Source organism: Balaenoptera physalus (assembly GCF_965194825.1).
Source record: "Balaenoptera physalus genome assembly, chromosome: 1".
Classification (NCBI taxonomy): Eukaryota; Metazoa; Chordata; class Mammalia; order Artiodactyla; family Balaenopteridae; genus Balaenoptera; species Balaenoptera physalus.
In genome coordinates this window covers 100,084,759-100,105,706 of record NC_138882.1, presented here as the reverse complement: position 1 = coordinate 100,105,706, position 20,948 = coordinate 100,084,759, and the positions used below count along the sequence as shown (strand labels likewise).

The 20,948-nt window shown below is 44.1% G+C and overlaps 1 long non-coding RNA gene across 1 annotated transcript; it reads right to left on the bottom strand.

Annotated features, from left to right (window-relative positions):
* Positions 1 to 721: 721 nt before the first annotated feature.
* LOC309649088 lies at positions 722 to 20,410 on the bottom strand. The gene is made up of 2 exons (XR_014256958.1): positions 2,131 to 20,410; positions 722 to 1,749 (listed from the first exon to the last, which is right to left on the bottom strand). It is a non-coding gene; the product is annotated as an uncharacterized lncRNA (long non-coding RNA).
* Between the last annotated feature and the right edge of the window lie 538 nt (positions 20,411 to 20,948).

Below are 20,948 nucleotides of genomic sequence, written 5' to 3'. Positions count from 1 at the left end.
GGTTCACACGTCTCCCCTCTTGAAGACCATACTGAGCCTTCAGGCTCACCACCCAGCGGAGCAGCGCTCTCCTGACTGAACCAGGGTTTCAAGACAGAGGCACATTCACGAGGCACACAGTAACAGGACAGGCCATGGTTCAACGGCAGTGTGAATTGCAAGGGGATGTGTGACAAGTGTATGAGGCTCCAAGAAGGTCAGGTAAGAAAGGAAGAGAGCTTTGCAAGCCCTGAAGTTCCATAGTCATAATAACAGGTACTTAACTATATCACTAAGCCACACCATGACAGGGAGCGTATCATTATCTCCATCTTACAGATGCAGAACTGAGGCACAGAGAGGTTAAGTGACTTACCAGAGGTCACACAGCTAGTAAGCCAGGTTTCAAACACCAGAGCCATGTTTTTATCCACTATGTTACAGTACCTCACATCCGATGCTTCAGTAATATCTACCACAGGGATTTTGTGAAGGCAAAACAAGGTCAAATGTGTGTTTGCTTTGTAAACTAGAAACACTTTTACAAACATTAATGAATTGTAAAGTATTTCGGAAATAGCTAACTTGTGACAAACTATGGAGATACAGTAGAAAATAAAAGTATATGCAAACTTCTCGCAAATCCATTGTCTCAAAACTAACCGTAAAGTGAGATTATGAATTTTTTCCTTTCTTTCCCTCCTTTTCAGATGAATAAATTATAATAGAATTGCTCTGATGGTCAGTTTTAGTCATTTATTTTTATGATCAGTATCACCATCAAATCCATTCGACTCTTACTCTAAAGTGTCTCTTAGCTGGAGCCCCCCTTACTGTTTTCTAGGGTGTCATCCACCACGGAGCCATCTTCACATCATAGCTAACTTACTACAAGAGCTTCCTAGCCAGCACTCTGCTTCTGGCTATTCTTGTCTCACATCCATCCTTCCCATAGCTGCTTGAAAATTCAGCATGGTTTTTACCATTCCCCAAAAGGGCCTACATTATAGCCAATGAGATAAGGCAGAACACAGAAACAGAAAGTAGGATAATGAAAAAGAACTGGCCAGTTTTTCATTATTTACTGATGATACAATTGCAAACCTAGAAAACCTGAGAGAATTCACTGAAAGGCAAATATTTTAGGTGGCTAAAAACCAACAGTTGACACTTTTGTAGAACATACACTGTACCAGGCCCCATTCTAAGTGTCCTACATGCATTGCCTGGGAGCGGGGGACCAGTGTCCTCATTTTGTTGACAAGGAAACTAAGACAGGGAAGTTCAGTGGTTTGCCCGAAACCCAGGTGGTTTGGTCCCTGGGTCTGCTTTCTTGGCTACTCTGCCATTAACAGCTTTCCTATGTACCAGCAATTACTTCATACAAGATGTATTAGGAGGGCAAGGTATAGACATAATAGCCATCAGAGGTGCTGGCGTCTCCCACTTTGGTGTCTCACTTTGTCACCTGTGTCCCATAGCAGCTGTGTTTGTGCCCAGAGTCTCACACAGCCTCTCACAAGATAGTCATCAGCTTCTGGCCCTTATGCCACTACCACCAGGGCCCCCAGGGTGCAAAAGGAGAGGAAAACTGCCGTAGCCATTCATCAGCCTTGTCCCTGCCTTAGGGAGAACACATTTGTCCACAGCAGGCTGGTTTGTAAAGTTGCAACTCTGCCTTCAATAGCCACAGTCAGAGTCTTCTTGAAATCATAGTTCCATCTCAAGAGAGGTCCTTAGGTAGTTAACAGGCCCATCTGGGGAGTTCCTCTGGAACAAAAGGAGAGCGTGCCCTAAATGACTATTGCAGCCTCCACTTCTTATCAGAAAGCAATGCCTTGCAGCTATGCTGGCCGGGCCCCTGAGAGCAGCAGTGGTGGCCTCCGAATGTCTCAGGAGCCCAAGGAGGTGTCGGTGGCACCATCTTAGTTTGCTAGTAGAGTGCACATATTATGGTTTCCCTCACACATTTGGGAATTTCCCCAGGGCTGAGACAATATCTCCTCCCCGCTCTAATCGTTTCTACAGCACCCAATAACACTCTGAAAAGTACAGGATGCTAATCGGCCAATTGACTAAGCTATGGCCCATGACACTCCCTCTGGAAGAAGTGGGAGGAAACAATATTTATCGAGCATCTTTTATACATGCCCAGTGTGGTAGGTACTGTCACATGTCATCTGATTTAATCTCCATGGTAACCTTCTGGAGTAAGTGTCGTCAGAGTCACTACAGACGTGAGGAAACTGAGGTTCAAAGGGGTCGAAGAAGTTGGAGTAAATAGCGTGGCTGAGGATTGAATGCCAGCCTGTTGGCTGCAAAGCCCACGGTCTTCCCATTGTGTTATGATACTTCCAGAGTAAGACCCTTTCTTTGCAGTCTTGCTGAGGAGATGTAAAGTTGGAGGGCGTGTGAGTTAAGCATTTCCTCAAAAATATCAGCAAGGCAGCCATGGTGGGACACTCACCCACAGGGTGAGAAAATTCCAAGGCAGTGGGACTCTGGGAGGGGGGGTCGGGGGAAGGGCAAGACTTCTAAGGACTAGTGACTTCCTCTGGGATGTCACCAGCGGCACTAGCAGGAGGGTGGTGGAAGCCCCATCAGATGGTGCTTGTGCAGAATGCTCCCTGGGTGGTGTGAGCCCCGCGACGCCTGCCCCCGGCCTGCCAGCTCTCAGCTCCTCTGCTCTGAGCCTGTCTGCGGGATGGGACGGCCCCACTGGGAGACTTGGACCAGTGGCTTTCCCAGCCCAGGGTCTTTGCCGCTCCTAAGGCTGAACCCACAGCTTCTCTCCCTTGGGCCAAGTTAAATGCCAGGATGCTGATAGCGTAAACAGGAAGGAGGGAGTTTGGATTTAGGAGAGGCTGGGCCTGAGGGTCAGCCTGTCCTCCAGGAGGAGGGGGAGATGGTAGGGGCTCTCTGTCTCTGCCTGCTCCTCTCCCATTCCAGCTGGCTCTCTGGTTCTTCTGCAGTTCCCTGTGGCTTTTTCAAGGGTGTGGGTTTGGCTGGAGCGGGAGTGGGTGAGAAAAGAGGGACTTGCTGTGGCACTGGACGTAGGAACCTGTGGAGGGCAGGGCCGAAGCACCATGGCAGTATATACTGAGTTCTTTCCATGTGACAGGAGTGGCGCTGAGCACTTCGTGTAAATACGTCATTTCTTGGAACCCTCACAGCCTCCTAAGAGCTAGCTACTCTTACTATCCCCATTGTATTGATGCAGAGGCCAAGACTTAGCAGAGACTGGAACCAGATCTGTCTGCCTCCCGAGCCAGTGACCTTGCCCACTACGGTGCAGGGGCTCTGTGGGGAGGTGTTCTGAGGAGAGAAAACAAGAGAGCCTGGGAAACTCAGGCAGGGCAGGCCGGCCCACAGTCAAGACCACTGTAGTCCTGGGTTCCCCATTCCTTTGGCCCCTCATCTCACCACTCCTGTCTGCACTCTCCTCCAGCAGGTCTGTCTCTTTTAGGTACCTTCCTGCTGTGCTCTTAGCCCCAGTAAAACCTGCTCTCTGCAAGGGGCCTGATGGTTCACCAGTGACTCAGAAGGCAGCTGAGGTGCTCTGGGAGAAGCATCGTGCATGGAAGATCTGGCTCTGAGTCCTTCCTGGGCCATTTACGACACAGAGGAAGATAACTTGGGAGAAAGAGCCTAGAAAATGGCTTGACATAAAGTAGGTGCTCATTAAAATGTTCATCTGTAAAAGCAGAGATGATAACCCAACCTCACAGTCTGTGATAAGGTTGGATGGATATCCTGTATGCGAAATCTCTAAGGAAGCTATAAAGTTATTTAATTGTAAGAGTATTAGTATGATCTCAGGAATGTGTGTTTTATGAGAGCAAAACCTTGAGCCAAGGGATGAGGCCTTGACTGGCTGGGGAGTTTTCCTGGGTACAGAAAGTCCCCACCGCTTCTCTTGGAACACACCGAAAATCCCACAACTTGTCTCTGGCTGTCTTCTGTGAGGCTGGAAGCCAGGCTGAGCTGGTAAAAGACTCTTACAAGGAACCCCAAGGCTGGATCCCTCAGAGCTTCAGAGAATTTCCCAAGGAGCAGAAAGTCCTGTTTTCAGAGGGTGTAACTTAGGTTTAGGTAGCAGGAGGTGGTCCCCAGAGAGAGGCTCACTGTGATTGCACCAGGATCTCCCGGCAGTACCACCACATGTCTGCAAACTGGCTCCGGTAGACCAAAGGACAGACAGACAGACAGACAGGAGTGCAATGGGAGGGGGCCGTAGGTTGTATACTGCTCATGGAAGGCACAGCTCTTTGGACTCCCCTCAATTTCCACCAGGCACTTTACTCCCAGCTAACCCTCCTGCTGGCACTAAGAACTAGCTATTTTCCTGTTGAAAGCACTCAAGCGTCAAGGGTTGACGTCGCTCACCCAAGTCGCAGGGCTCTGAAGAGGTAGAGTAGGGATTTAAATCCTGGTTTGTCGATCCAGCACCCAAGTTCTGTCTGCTAAATGGTGTAGCCTCCAAGTAGCATCATCTTTCATTCTTTTTTATTTTAGATTATGGTATAAAAACACATGACATAAAATTTATCGTTTTAATCTTTAAGTATACAGTTCAGTAGTATTAAGTATTTTCACATTGTTGTGCAACAGACCTTTAGAAGTTTTTCATATTGCAAAACTGAGTCTCTGTATCCATTGACTAACAGCTCCCCATTTTCCCCTCCCCTCGGCCCCTGGCCATCGTCATTCTACTTTCTATCTCTATGAGTTTGAGTACTTTAGATAGGTCATGTTAAGTGGAACCAGACAGTATTTGTCATTTTGTGACTGGTTTATTTCATTTAGCAGCATGTCTTCAAGTTTCATCCGTATTGTAGCATGTGCCAGGATTTCCTTTTTTTTTAAAGGCGGAATAACATTCCATTGTATGTATATATCACTTTTTTTTTCTTTTTTTTTTATAAATTTATTTATTTTATTTTTGGCTGTGCTGGGTCTTCGTTGCTGCGAGCAGGCTTTCTCTAGTTGCAGTGCGCGGGCTTCTCATTGCGGTGGCTTCTCGTGTTGCGGAGCACGGGCTCTAGGCGCGCCGGCTTCAGTAGTTGTGGCTCACAGGCTCTAGAGTGCAGGCTCAGCAGTTGTAGCGCACCGGCTCAGTTGCTCTGCAGCATGTGGGATCTTCCCGGACCAGGGCTCGAACCCATGTCCCCTGCATTGGCAGGGGGATTCTTAACCACTGCACCACCAGGGAAGCCCTATATCACGTTTTTTAACCCTTCTATCCTTCAGTGGACACTTGGGTAGCTTCTACCCCTTGGCTATTGTGAATAATGCTGCAATGAACATGGGTGAACAGCAGCCTCTGTTGAAGCAAAGATATTTGCATGTGCACACATGTACACGGAGACGTGAACACATACACAAGTGAGTGGTGTGTAATATGCCTCCACCGAGGCATAACCTGCCTTTGGTAATACCGCAGAGCCAACCAACTCTTTTAAGCTATCACATTTTCATGGAATAAAGTCACGTTTTAAAAAACTCTTATCAAATGAATAGAGCATTAAAATACAACAGAAATAGTCTTTCAAAAAATTTTTTGAAACGTTTCACTGAGTTCAAAACAGTGGATCTATTTTAGTAATTAAATTGGTTTGGGACTTAAGCCCTTTTTTATTAGTTTCATATTTTGAAGCTGCCAGTCAGATTTTCTCAGGGCTCAGGCAGTGGCACTTGGCCATGAGGTATGTTTGGAAGGACAATGTCCCTCTTCAAGGATGGCCTGTGCCGTTTTACATGAAGACGGATGTCAGGAAGGGATTCAAACAATAAGAAGTACAAATACATTTTATTATCTCAGTCCTGAACACATAAACACGTGTATCTAACCGAAACAGAAGTTTTCTGAAATAACACTTAACCTCACTCCATGTAATGCACTCACATTTTCTAGCCCAGTGTTACTCGAATTGTGGTCTGTGAACTGCTTATCAGCAGCCAGGGAGGAAATAAGTGCAGAAATTGAGTGTACAGCACATGAAAAGATGCCTGACATCATTAGCTATCAGGGAAATGCAAACACAAACCACAATGAGATGTCACTTTACACCCACTAAGATGGCTACAGTAATAAGTATTGATGAAAATGTGGAGAAATTGGAACCTCCATACACTGCTATTGAGAATGTAAAATGGTGCAGCTGCTATGGAAAACGGTATGGCAGTTCCTTAGAAAGGTAAACATAGAGTTATATGACCCAGCAATTCTACTCCTGGGTGTATATACCCAAGAGAAATCAAAACATACCTTCACACAAAAACTTGTACGTAAATGTTCATAGCAGCATTATTTGTAATAGCCAAAAGATGGAAACAACCCAAATATCTGTAAACTGATGAATGGATAAATAACGTGATACATTCCAATGATGGAATACTATTTGGCAATACAAAGAACTGAAGTACTGATACATGCTACAACATGCATGTACCTTGAAAACATTATGCTAAAGAAAGAAGCCAGTCACAAAAGATCACATTATTGCATGCTTCCATTTGTATGCAATGACCAGAATAAGCAAATCTATAAAGATAGAAGTAGATTAGTGATTGCCTAAGGCTGGGAAGAGGGGGTCTGGAGGAAAAAGGGGATTAACTGCTAAGGGGTAGAAGGCTTTTTTCAGGAGTGATGAAAATGTTCTAAAATTGGTTGTGGTGATGGTTGCACAACTCTGTGAATATACTGAAAACATTGGCTTGTACACTGTAAATGGGTGAATTGTATGATATGTGAATTATATCTCAGTAAAGTAGGTCTTTTTAGAAACTTTTATAGCAATTTGACATTACTGTGACATCTAAGAGCATGATCCTTTTCCTAGTAATTAATTTTTATTGTCTTGTATTTTACAAAAGTATCAGTCCATGACAGATTGGAATTAAAAAAAAAAAAAAAAAAGCAGGCCACCCATGCAAAAGGCACTGCTTTAGTCTATTTCATTATTTTTAAAAATTCATTATCCACTAGGGAGGTTGTGACCTATAGTTTGAAAAATACTAAAAAGTATTGCCCCTGAGCATAGCAGCACCCAGGCAGGCAAAGTCTGCTGTGTTCAGGGTTCTCAGCAATCCATCAGAGACAAGAGGCATCTTCAGGATAAGCTAAAAGGCATAATCTGTGATCTGACTCCTACCCACCCTTCCAGCCCCATCTCTCACTGTGTTCCCACACAGACCCTCTGCTCCAATCATACCCCACAACATGCTTTCCCAAACACGCCAAACGAGCTCAGATTCCAATGTCTCTGCAGATGAGGTTTCCCCTGCCAGGGGTGATGACACTCAGTGCCACCCACCTGGAAAACACCACGTTATTCTCCAAATTGCAGCCCAGATATCATTCTCCCTGTACCTGGACCTGCCCCCTCTTTGCACCTCTTTTCCTAAGTCCATAAAAGTATCCATTACACAGCATGGCCATCACCCGCCTGCCAGTCTGTCTGTCCCAGTAGATGGTAAGCTTCCTGAGGCCAAGTGTGACTTTTGGTTCATCTTCGTAGCCTGGCCCTCACTAAGGGGCAGATGTATGATGACTGTCCAAAGCATAAATGTGGGATAGTTCACCCCAGTTTTTATGAAAACCAGGATACTTCCTGGCTCCAACACCAGCACAAAGAGCCAGGCAGAGCCCCCCCTTCAAGTAAATCCTGCTCACCCACATCCTTGGCCTGGGCTCTCCCTTTCCTTGTGCTTCTGAGCTGCATTTCCAGCACCATGGGTTTCCATGGTGACCCTGGTTTCCTGGCTGCTTATATGTCTTTCCTTCCTTGTATCTTCCACCTTGGTACCGACTGCATCAGACTTCGCTTTCTGTTTCATACTGATCATATCTAGGGCCACAGTTTGTGTCATTTCCAGGCTTCTTTGATATGACAAATTCTTACTTTGCACTGTGCCTCTCAGGGGCAAAATGTTAGCTTCTAAATTTATTACTCAAAAGAGAATCCTCCCTTTTATCCCTCTATTTGCCCTGATTTTTTTATGTCCAGCTGGACCCAGACTGCTATTTATGATGCATGATATTATGTTAACCTTGTTTCTCTCTCTCTCTCCCTCTCTCTCTTTCAGGCATGCGAATCATTTAGCACCATTGAAGTGTAAAAGGTCAAATTACTCCTGGCTTAGGTGAGCGGTACAAACAAATTAAGGGAGACAAGCAGACTGAAACACATTGTTGAGATGATTTTGATAGGCACAGAAAAGCAGGTGGAACTAAGCCGCATTAGGTCAAGGTTTAGCACAAATTAGAAGTAACCTACATTTCATTACTATTCAACTTTCAGGCTGAGTTGAAACTGAATTGGTGTCTCCGCCCCAGTAATGAGGCAGCAGAGTAGATCCCTCAGGAGCAAGGGCTCTGGGACTGGGATGTGTGGGCTCGTACACTGGCTCTATTATTTACCAGCTGTGTGCTCTTGGCCAAGTTACTTAACTTCTCTGTGCTCCTAGTTCCTTTCTGTAAAATGGGGCTAGTAACTGCATAATTTCCATAGGGCTATCGTGAGAATCAAATGAAATAACACAAAAAAGGCACATAACACAGTGCCTGCTTATAGTAAGTGCTCAATTAATGTTAGCTGTTATTAACTGTTTTTGAGTTCTACTCTGCATGTACTCATTAAAGCTAAAGATTGAGTAAGATGGGAGGGAAGCAAGGATTGATTTCACATGTGAAGCCTGCGCCGGGCCCTGCCTCTTGGTAGACACATGACACCTCATTTAATTTTTACAATCACCCTGTTAAGAGACATTGTGTTACCCCATTTTACATCAAAGTTTGGCTTAGAAATGTTGGGTTTAAAGAAAAAAAGCAAAGAATGCTACTGTCTGAAATAGGGCAAAACAATTGATGATTTAATGTTCTGTCAACAATTTCTCTCACCCAAGGTCAAAGTGAAAATTAGTAGGAGGTGATGCTTGATTACCCATCTAAGGATATGAAAATGCTGGCCAGAGCTGGTTCCTGAAACACACTCTTGTTCTATAACAGAGAGCCTTCCCACATAACCTCTCAATTTAGTCTTTAAGCCTCTAAGCAACCCTGTTGAGAAGGGAATTATAATGTCCCCAGTTTATGACTGGGGACTTGCCAACTCAGAGGACCAGTGAGTGACAGAGGAGTGCCTGGAACTCAGGTCCTTTGATGAACATTGGCTATTGATCACAGACAGTCCCACCCAGTTGACGGCTACAGTGGCGCCCCGTTCAGATCCCTGCACAGGCCGTGGTGGTTTTTCAAGGGAGGACACTCCCGCTCTTAGTGTCATGCTCAGCCAAGAAAGCGTCACTCCTGGGTTCCTACACACAGGCTCACCCTGCTAGGGCAACTGGGTCGGGAGGCGACAGTCAAGTCACCTCTTCACAGGCCCCTGCCCTCCTGGTGGCAGCTCTTGGTGGCCCTTCCCACCAGTGGTCCTTAGGTAGGACCGTCAGCTCACCAGAGAGGTTCTCATAATCTTGAGTCTAAAAAGGGGAGGGATTGGGGTAGTGATTCCTTTCCTCCTCCTTGGCGCGCAGGACATATTTATTACACTGAATTTCACTGAATCTGATTCCAATCCCAAGAATTTCTCGTGACTCACGTAAAATCTGAAACTGCCTCTGGAAATTCAAATAACTTTTCTGTACTCCTTACAGATGACTTTGAATCATCTTAGAAGTTGCTCAATTGGGTGAGTTTTAAAAGGAAACCTAAACTTCCTTAGCTGAAGTCTGTGTTTCACCCAGTGACAGCTTCATTGTTTTATTACCTCCATCCTCCCACCTTCCGCTAAACCATACACACTTTGGGAGCAGGAAAGATGTTTTTCATTATTATGCTCCCCGTGTCCAACACAGAACCTGGCACCTAGTGGAAGTTAGACAAATGTTGGCTTGATGGTTGAAGGTATAAACGGCTGGGTGGAGGGTCAGATGATGGATGAATGGCAAGACAGACACAAGACCTGTGGCTGGATAGGGGAACGCGGCCACAGCATGACAGATGGCTTGCTGGTAGGGTTGTGGGCAATGCCTCAAGCTGCCTATTAACAGTGGACTTTGGCAGCAAACCTGATAGAGGAGGCGTTTTCTGTTCTAGCTGTTGTCTCCCCAACCTTCTCCGCTGGACGTGCCAATCAAGCCTCTGTCTGCTCTGCTCTTTCCCCTGGGCTGACATCCCGAAGTCATGAGGGCCCTGGCCAGCTGCTCTACAGCTATTCCAGCTCTGCCACCCTACCCCTGCCCTGCCTCTACCTGGCTTCTTGTTACTCAGGCCTATCTGTCTGTCCTGATCCAGCTCGGTGCTGCCAAGTTCCAGGGTATGGTTGGTTGGTACTAACTGATAGAATGTTCTGCATGGTACCGAGCTGAAATCTTCGTATTGGTAACACCATCTCTTGGTTCTATTTCCATTCCCTGGGGCAACACAGAATAAATCTACTCCATCTTCTGCCTGAGGCTCCTCCAGTGTTTGAAGAAAACTTTAAAGACAACTAACACGTCCCCTTAAGACTTCTCCACTCTAGGCTGACAGCTCCAGTCCTGGCGAACGGTTTCTCAGGGTTCTTGCTTTCCAGATGCTCACCACCCTAGACATTTTCTGGTTTGTCAAAGTTACCCTCACATATTCTTTCAGAAGGCTGATGAACTGCTCCAGATTGAAGGACACCAAGGAAACATGACAACTAACTGCTATGTGGGAACCTGGCTTGGGCTCTGGAACAGAAAAGGGAGATGAGTGGGACAGTTGACCTAACTTCAGTAGGATCTGCAAATGAGTTAATAGGATCAATGTTAATTTTCTGTTGTTTTTTTTTTTTTAACAGAAAGCTACTTTAATTTTTATTTATTTATTTATTTGGTTGCACCGGGTCTTAGTTGCAGCAGGCAGGCTCCTTAGTTGCAGCATGTGAACTCTTAATGGCAGCATGCACGTGGGATCTAGTTCCCTGACCAGGGATCGAACCCTGGCCCCCTGCACTGGGAGCGAGGAGTCTTATCCACTGCGCCACCAGGGAAGTCTCAATTTTCTGGTTTTGATCATTGTACTCCGCCTGCGTCAGATGTTAACATAGGGGAAAGCTGGGTGAAGGGTATACAGGAATTCTTTTGGCAATTTTTTTGTAAGTCCAATATTATTTCTAAATGAAAAGTCCAAAGATAGTCTTTCCTATGTTGTGTGGGATTTGCATGGTATGGATGTAGCTAAGCTGGAGCTACAGTCCCCAGAATTTCCTTCTCTGCATACCTTGCGGTTGGCGTGGGCCGCAAGAGCCTTTGCAGGGGAAGGGGAGTGAGGAGTGCTCAGTCTGGCAGGCCTGGGGCACTCTGTTACCTGCTGGTTTACCTTGACGGCGAGGGGCAGTAGCCACGTCCATATCTCCTGCCTGGTCTGCTTCAGATCCTCTAATTCCTCGGCGTGGAAGGACAGCATGGGGAAAGAACAGTTTGGAGTCTTGAGGCTGTTGTTTCATATTTAATATATGCTGAGCATTTTCCTAGAAACTGCTTACCTCCCCTCGCCAATACACTCACTTCTTACTCCTGTGTATCAGAGCAATTCGCTAATCGTCTGGTCTTCCCAGGAAACACTTTGATGACCTATATTCAAATCATTTCACCTATCTGTAAGGAACTTGATTAATGAGTTAGTTGTTATTGGTACAGCTGTATCAGTGCGATCTAAAATTTTATTACCTTTTTGTGTAACCATGTCACATTGCTGCCTTTTAAACTAGCGTCAACTATAAATCTCCAGAAAATTTCCCATGAATTTTTCTCAATCCAGGTCACCTCCAGTTCATTCTTGCAACTGACTTTGGGAAACTAAAGGTTTAACTTCACATTTTTCCCCATAAAATGTCATCTTGGGGTCTTTGTTTCATCATTCTAGCTATTCTGATTAATTTGAATGTGGGATCTGTCATCTATCATATTATCCCTACCAACTCTGTATTACTTATACATTTGACAAGAACACATTCAAAGTCTTATCCAAGTCATGATAAAAGCACAGAGTCATGCAATCTTCTGTGGGTCAGCATTAATCAGTCCATCCCAATGAGCGTGAAGCTGGTTGACAACCCTCATACTTGTATTATCATCTAACCTACATTTCTCTAATTTAGCCATAAAAATACTATAAGATGTCATTTCTGCATTTTCTTGTTTATCCAAATAGCTAAGACAGCTGTTTAATAAGCTGTGACTAGCGTAACTTGCTTTACCAGATTGGGATTCAAATAATATTCACATCATTTCTTACTTTTCAGATTACTCTCTTGAATCCCCATGCCGCAGAATCAATTTGTTTCTAGGACCGCTGTAACCAAGTACCACAAACTTGGTGGCTTACAACAACAAAAATGTATTCTCTCACAGTCCAGGAGGCCAGAAGTCTGAAATCAAGTAGCATCTGTTCCATGCCTCTCTCCTAGATTCTTGGGTCTCCCAGCAATCCGTGGCGTTCCTTGGCCTGCGGGTGCATCACTACAGTCTCTGCCTCTGTGGTCACGTGGACTTCTTCCCTGGGGGTCTTTATGTATAATCCTCTCTTCTTACAAAGATACCAGTCTTATTAAATTTAGGGCCAGTGTGATCTCATCTTAACTAATTACAACTACAATGACCCTATTCCAAATAAGGTCGCATTCTGAGGTTTCAGGTGGACATGAATTTGTGGGGGAGGTGGAGGGAACATTGTTCAGTCCAGTACACCAAATCAGCAAAAATTTCTATCTCCCTGCTCCCTGTGTATGGTTGTACAGTTTGGGCAGTGATTTGCCAAGGCGACCCAGGCTCTCTCTGCTGCTGCCACTTATATTGCTGCCGAAGGAAGAAGGCCCCACCCAGCTTGTGTGCATTAATGCCAACAGCCCACCCAGCTCTCTTCACAGGCCATGGCCAGTGTTCCCTCGCATCAAGCTTACATAAGAACGTGTCACACGTGGGCTCCTACTGAAACCATGCAATTCAGATGGGGCTTGAACCCAGCCAAAACCTAGATTGGGACTTGAACCCACTTTCTTTCTTTTTTTTTTTAAACATCTTTATTGAAGTATAATTGCTTTACAATGGTGTGTTAGTTTCTGCTTTATAACAAAGTGAATCAGCTCTACATACACATATATCCCCATATCTCCTCCCTCTTGCATCTGCCTCCCACCCTCCCTATCCCACCGCTCTAGGTGGTCACAAAGCACCGAGTTGATCTCCCTGTGCTATGCGGCTGCTTCCCACTAGCTATCTATTTTACATTTGGTAGTGTATATATGTCCATGCCACTCTCTCACTTCATCCCAGCTTACCCTTCCCCCTCCCCGTGTCCTCAAGTCCATTCTCTACGTCTGTGTCTTTATTCCTGTCCTGCCCCTAGGTTCTTCAGAACCTTTTTTTTTTTTTTTTAGATTCCATATATATATATACGTTAGCATACGGTACTTATTTTTCTCTTTCTGACTTAGTTCACTCTGTATGACAGACTCTAGGTCCATCCACCTCACTACAAATAACTCAATTTTGTTTCTTTTTATGGCTGAGTAACATTCCATTGTATATATGTGCCACTTCTTTATCCATTCATCTGTCGATGGACACTTAGGTTGCTTCCATGTCCTGGCTAATGTAAATAGAGCTACAATGAACATTGTGGTACATGACTCTTTTTGAATGATGGTTTTCTCAGGGTATATGCCCAGTAGTGGGATTGCTGGGTCGTATGGTAGTTCTATTTTTAGTTTTTTAAGGAACTTCCATACTGTTCTCCATAGTGTCTGTATCAATTTACATTCCCACCCACAGTGCAAGACGGTTCCCTTTTCTCCACACCCTCTCCAGCATTTATTGTTTGTAGATTTTTTGATGATGGCCATTCTGACTGGTATGATGTGATACCTCATTGTAGTTTTGATTTATTTTTCTCTAATGATTAGTGATGTTGAGCATCCTTTCATGTGTTTGTTGGCAATCTGTATATCTTCTTTGGAGAAATGTCTATTTAGGTCTTCTGCCCATTTTTGGATTGGATTGTTTGTTTTTTTGATATTGAGTTGCATGAGCTGCTTGTAAATTTTGGAGATTAATCCTTTGTCAGTTGCTTCATTGGCAAATATTTTCTCCCATTCTGAGGGTTGTCTTTTCGTCTTGTTTATGGTTTCCTTTGCTGTGCAAAAGCTTTTAAGTTTCATTAGGTCCCATTTGTTTATTTTTGTTTTTATTTCCATTTCTCTAGGAGGTGGGTCAAAAAGGATCTTGCTGTGATTTATGTCATAGAGTGTTCTGTCTATGTTTTCCTCTAAGAGTTTTATAGTGTCTGGCCTTACATTTAGGTCTTTAATCCATTTTGAGTTTATTTTTGTGTGTGGTGTTAAGGAGTGTTCTAATTTCATTCTTTTACATGTAGCTGTCCAGTTTTCCCAGCACCACTTATTGAAGAGGCTGTCTTTTCTCCATTGTATATTCTTGCCTCCTTTATCAAAAATAAGGTGACCATATGTGCGTGGGTTTATCTCTGGGCTTTCTATACTGTTCCATTGATCTATATTTCTGTTTTTGTGCCAGTACCATACTGTCTTGATTACTGTAGCTTTGCAGTATAGTCTGAAGTCCAGGAGCCTGATTCCTCCAGCTCCGTTTTTCTTTCTCAAGATTGCTTTGGCTATTCGGGGTCTTTTGTGTTTCCATACAAATTGTGCAATTTTTTGTTCTGGTTCTGTGAAAAATGCCAGTGGTAGTTTGATAGGGATTGCATTGAATCTGTAGATTGCTTTGGGTAGTATAGTCATTTTCACAATGTTGATTCTTCCAATCCCCGAACATGGTATATCTCGCCATCTGTTTGTATCGTCTTTAATTTCTTTCATCCGTGTCTTATAGTTTTCTGCATACAGGTCTTCTGTCTCCTTAGGTAGGTTTATTCCTAGGTATTTTATTCTTTTTGTTGTAACAGTAAATGGGAGTGTTTCCTTAGTTTCTTTTTCAGATTTTTCATCATTAGTGTATAGGAATGCAAGACATTTCTGTGCATTAATTTTGTATCCTGCTACTTTACCAAATTCATTGATTAGGTCTAGTAGTTTTCTGGCAGCATGTTTAGGATTCTCTATGTATAGTATCATGTCATCTGCAAAGAGTGACATCTTTACTTCTTTGTTTCTGATTTTGATTCCTTTTATTTCTTTTTCTTCTCTGATTGCTGTGGCTAAAAATTCCAAAACTATGTTGAATAATGGTGGTGAGAGTGGAACCCACTGTCTTTTAACTGAAATCACACACTTGGTCTCAGGACTTAATGAAGCTCAGGTTCTTGATGTCTCATCACAGAATTCAGTGATAGGTAAGAAGTGGATTTATTTAGAGAGAAACACACTCCACAGACAGAGCGTGGCCATCTCAGAAGGTGAGAGGCCCTGAAATATGGGGTGGTTAGTTTTTATGGGCTGGGTAATATCATAGGCTAATGAATGGGAGGATTATTCCAACTATTTCGGGGATGGGGTGGAAATTTCCAGGAATTGGGCCACCACCCAATTTTTGACCTTTTATGGTTGGCCTCAGAACTGTCATGGCACTGGTGAGTTTGTCATTTAGCATGCTAATGCATTACGATGAGTGTATAATGAGGCTCAAGGTCCACTGGAAGTGTAGTCTTCCGCCATCTTGGACCTGGTTGGTTCCAACCAGTTTTTTTCATGTCCTATAGCTATGTCATTCTTTTAAAAGTTGTGCCCTGCTCCCTTACCTTCTGTTTCACTACTCCAAACTCTCTCTGCTGGGGCAGCTGGGCTGGGTGAGTGCTTTGACCTAGCCACACACGGTGCTGGAGGACGATCTTGTCACCATTTCACACTTCCCCTGCCCCATGGTTAGTGTCCCCCTTGTGAGGGAGGTGCTTGGTCATCTTTTCAGATGTGACCATTTCAGCCCATCAGAGAGGATCTAATATTGATAGTATTTAGCCTCAAATGAGAAGGGAATTATCCTGATTCTTTTTCTTCCTGAAGGTTCCTTGCACCTGTATAAATTTGCCCAATTCCTTCTAGCAACCCAGCTATTCATACCAAGAAATATGGAGAACAGCCTTTGTCAAGCTCTACATTAGGGGAAATGTCCAGTTATATTCTATTCTGAGGATAATGGATGCCTAGCTGCCTACATTTACACAACAGAAGGTATCAATCATGAAAATTTTCTAGGAACAACGACTTCCTCCGAGGTGATTCGCAGCCTCCACCTTGCTGCCTTGTGACTTTGAAATGGTGGCTTACTGAGGTAGAAAGATAGAAAGTTTTACTTTCTAGGCATCCAATTACAAATCTAGTACATACTTGTGCCATGAATCAATGTCAAGTTTGTAAGTCAGAAGTCAATAAATTTACCCGAAGGCACATTCTTTCCCTGTTTGAAGACTGAGAAACATTTCACATTTCCCTGGCTATTGGCTCCTTTCCCAAATTTCTCAGAAATCACAGACAGTGACCCTGCAATCATATTTCCAAGTTCTGATGACATTCATCCAAAACCGGAGCTCACACAGTGGTGACTAGCTGCTTCCAAAACTCTTCACTGATCTTGAGCTTGACATTCTTCTTCTGCAGTTTGCCTTTTACACTTTCTGGTTTGAGAATTACTCTTCTTGAGGGAGAGAAACATTATGCATTAAAAGTTATGCCCCATTCTGCCACACTAAGTGTGGGGTCTGGCTTTTCCTTGTTATTTTTCCTGCTCCAAATAATTTTCTAAAACAGTCTTTCTGTGGTCTCAGTCATTTGTTTAAGCCTCAGCTCATTTTACACGTTAGTATTCCTGACACCAGTCTTACAGGTTTGTGCTTTTTGGTTTTTGTTTTTGTCCCTCCCACTGTTATATTTGCTCTTTGAAATTCTGGACTCACTCCGTTTTCACAATGGTTTCTTTACATGACCCCTCCTTCCTGCTCCGCCTTCTTTCTCACTGAGGTTATTAGTTTATTCCTCACTCCACAGATATTTGTGTGACACCCACCATGTGTTAAGCACAGCGCTGGGCACACCAATACACCAGGGAACGAAACCAGATGTGATGCCTCCTCTTACAGACATTATTCCAATAATTAGACAAATAAATACTAAATTGCAACTCTGATAACTGTGAAGAAGAGGTACATAGTGCTCTAGGAATGTATGAGTTTTTTGTGTTTTTTTTAAAATCTAGATAAAGATGCAAAGAAGAGATTACTGGGTTAAGATCTAAAAGATGAGAAGGAAGGATTTACTGAGGTCAAAAAGGGAGAAGGAAACAATCTAATTTAAAAATGGGCAAAAGATCTGAACAGACATCTCATCAAAATACTATACAGATGGTAAATAGCATCTGAAAAGATGCTCAACATCACAGTCATTAGGAAATTGCAAATTAAAACAACAATGAAATACCACTATACACTAATATATATGTATACATGAATGGCCCAAATCCAAACGACTGGCAATGCCAAGTTCTGGGAAGGACATGGAGAAGCAGGAGCTCTCCCACGTGCTGGTGGGAACGCAAAATGGAGCAGCCACTTTAGAAGACAGTTTGGTGATTTCTTACAAAACTACACATACTCTTACCATAGGATCCAGAAATCGTACTCCTTGGTACTTACTCAAATGAGTTGAAGACTATGTCCACATAAAAAATGTTTATAGCAGCTTTATTCATAATTGCTAAAACTTGGAAGCAACCAAGATGTCCTTCAGTAGGTGAGTGGATACATAAGCTGTGGTACATCCAAACAATGGAATATTATTTAGCACTAAAAAGAAATGAACTATCAAGCCATGAAAAGACACAGAGAGACCTTACAAAAGCATACTGCTAAGTGAGAGAAGCCAATATGAAAAGGTTACACACTGTATAATTCCAACTATGACATTCTGGAAAAAGCAAAACTATGGAGGCAATACAAAAAAAATCAGTGTTTGCCAGGGGTTTGGGAGGAAGGAGGGATGAATAGGTGGCGCACAAGGGATTTTAAGGGCAGCGAAAATACTCCGTATGATACTGTAAGATATCTGTCTTGTACATTTATCCAAACCCATAGAATGTACAACACAAAGAGTGACCCATAATGTAAACTATGGACTGGTTGATAATGATGTGTCGATGCTGGTTCATGGATTATAACAAATGCACACACTGGTGTGGGATATTCATGGTATGGGAGGCCGTGTGTGTGTGTGTTGGGGTGTGGGGAGGGTGGGAAACAGGGTATATGGGAACTCTTTATACTTTCTGCTCAATTTTGCTGTGAACCTAAAAGTGCTCTAAAAAATAAGTCTATGAGTATTTCTTTAAAGGGGGGTGGGGGGAGGAAACTTCCAGGAAGAAACTAGCACGTACAAAGGCCCAGTGGCACAGGGAAGCTTGGCGATTACGAGCACTGAAGGAAGGCCACTGTACGTAGAGCAAACTAGGTGGAACTGATGGAGCTGGAGAGACAGATGAGGGCCAGGCTCTACAGGGGCTGGCAGGCTGTTAAAGCAGTTTTTCTTAATTCTGAAAGCACTGGGAAGCCATTGAGTGGTTTTAGGGATGTGGAGGTGGGATAGGGACAGCAGGAATACAGTCAGATTTGTATTCCAAAGCAATCACTCTGGCTACAATGTAGAGAGTGGAAAATGCATTGGAACTCTGGAAGGGGCCAGAGCTGATGTGAGGAAGCCAGCTGGGAAGCAGATGCTCTAGCACCATTGAAAAATAAAGGCAGCCTGACAAGAGTGGGTGATGTGGGAATGGGAAGAAAGGCAAGATGAATTGAGGATGTAAAATGGACAGTCCTTCACGGGGAGGGGGAAGGGTAAGCTGGGATGAAGTGAGAGAGTGGCAGGGACATATATACACTGCCAAATGTAAAAGAGATAGCTAGTGGGAAGCAGCCGCATAGCACAGGGAGATCAGCTCGGTGCTTTGTGACCACTTAGAGGGGTGGGATAGGGAGGGTGGGAGGGAGACACAAGAGAGAGGGGATATGGGGATATATGTATATGTACAGCTGATTCACTTTGTTAAATAGCAGAAACTAACACAGCATTGTAAAGCAATTATACACCAACAAAGATGTTAAAAAAATATACTCAGAAAAAAATAAATAAAAAATGGATGGTCCTTGAGAGGAGATGAAACATAGGAGAGGAGGGGAAGGAGGAGCCAGTGTGCTTCCTTGGTTAATCCTGATTGTACAACGAGGATTGTAGTCCTTGGAGATTTCTGTCCCTCTTTAGCGATAGTCTCCTTTAAAGTTTCTGACTCATGCAAATTTCCCAACTTGTTGAAATGCTTTCCCTAAATGAAGTGAACATGACTAAACATGTCCTATGAGCACAGGTCCCTTTGTACCATAAAGAGCTCCTTGATGAAATGATTTCTTTCTCCCAAGGTTCATGCACTTCTACATCATACCAATATTGACCCATGTTTTAGAATTAGGTCCAACAAAAGAGCTCACCTTATTTCTCCTGCTTTTAGAGAGTTGAAGCAAATTAAACATTCTTGGGTTGTCTGCAGGACACGTGGTCACCCTACTTAGATAGCACTCACCACGTACCAGGCGCTGCTCTGAGAGCATTTTAGCCCATTAAATCCTCTCAGCAACCCAATGGAGTAGGTGCAGCTATCATCTTCATTTTACAGATGGGGAAACTGAGTCACATAGAAGTTGACTAATTTGTCTCTGTTCACACAGCTAGGATTTGAGCTCTGGCTCTGGAGTCCATGCTCTTAGCCATTACTGGAATTGCCTCTCAAATGTGGTCTTTCTGCAGGATATTTCAAACTAGTCCTAGAGAGAGAAATCCTTTTGCCTCTTGGGTCAGAAGTGGAGGATGGAAGTCTGCAGGTGCCTGTTTCATGGAGAAAAGAACAGAGCTGCAGGGTAAACTGAGATGAGAGACGGGGGAGGGACAGAGAGAGACAGAGAGATAAAATGAGACAGAGAGATAGGCAGAGAAAAACCAGGGAGTGAAAGAGATCTAAAACGTCTGCAGGAAACCACAGTAGCCAAAACATCTCTCAAAGACAGTTGGCCCTTTTCCTGATAGTCAGAAAGTGGATGTCAATTTGCTGGGAGGCATGAGGAAAACAAAAGATGAACATCTGTCTCCTGAAACATGGGGCTAAAAGCCAGGTAACTGGGGAGCTGGCATTACCTTGAAGAATTTGCTGAAGACCAAGGCAGGCATGGGCCTTGGCCAGGCATTGTCTGACGATATGGTTCTTAACCAAAAGTGTATATCTGGTCTTTGGGGGAATGCTTTAAAATTCCTGATAGCAGACTTACAGAATCTCTTGGGATCGTGTTGATTCTAGGCACCCGTTTTGTTTTTTTTTTTAATTTTATTTATTTATTTATGGCTGTGTTGGGTCTTCATTTCTGCGCGAGGGCTTTCTCTAGTTGTGGCAAGCGGGGGCCACTCTTTTTTTTTTTAATTTTTTTTTTTAATTTATTTATTTTTATGGCTGTGTTGGGTCTTCGTTTCTGTGCGAGGGCTTTCTCCAGTTGTGGCAAGTGGGCGGCCACTCTTCATTGCAGTGTGCGGGCCTCTCACTATCGCGGCCTCTCGTTGCGGAGCACAGGCTCCAGACGCGCAGGCTCAGTAATTGTGGCTCATGGGCCCAGCCGCTCCGCGGCATGTGGGATCTTCCCAGACCCGGGTTCGAACCTGTGTCCCCTGCATTGGCAGGCGGACTCTCAACCACTGCGCCACCAGGGAAGCCCGCGGGCCACTCTTCATCGCGGTGCGCGGGCCTCTCACTATCACGGCCTCTCTTGTTGCAGAGCACAGGCTCCAGACGCGCAGGCTCAGTAATTGTGGCTCACGGGCCTAGCTGCTCCGCAGCATGTGGGATCTTCCCAAACCAGGGCTCGAACCCATGTCCCCTGCATTGGCAGGCAGATTCTCAACCACTGCGCCACCAGGGAAGCCCTAGGCATCCCTATTTTTTAAAAG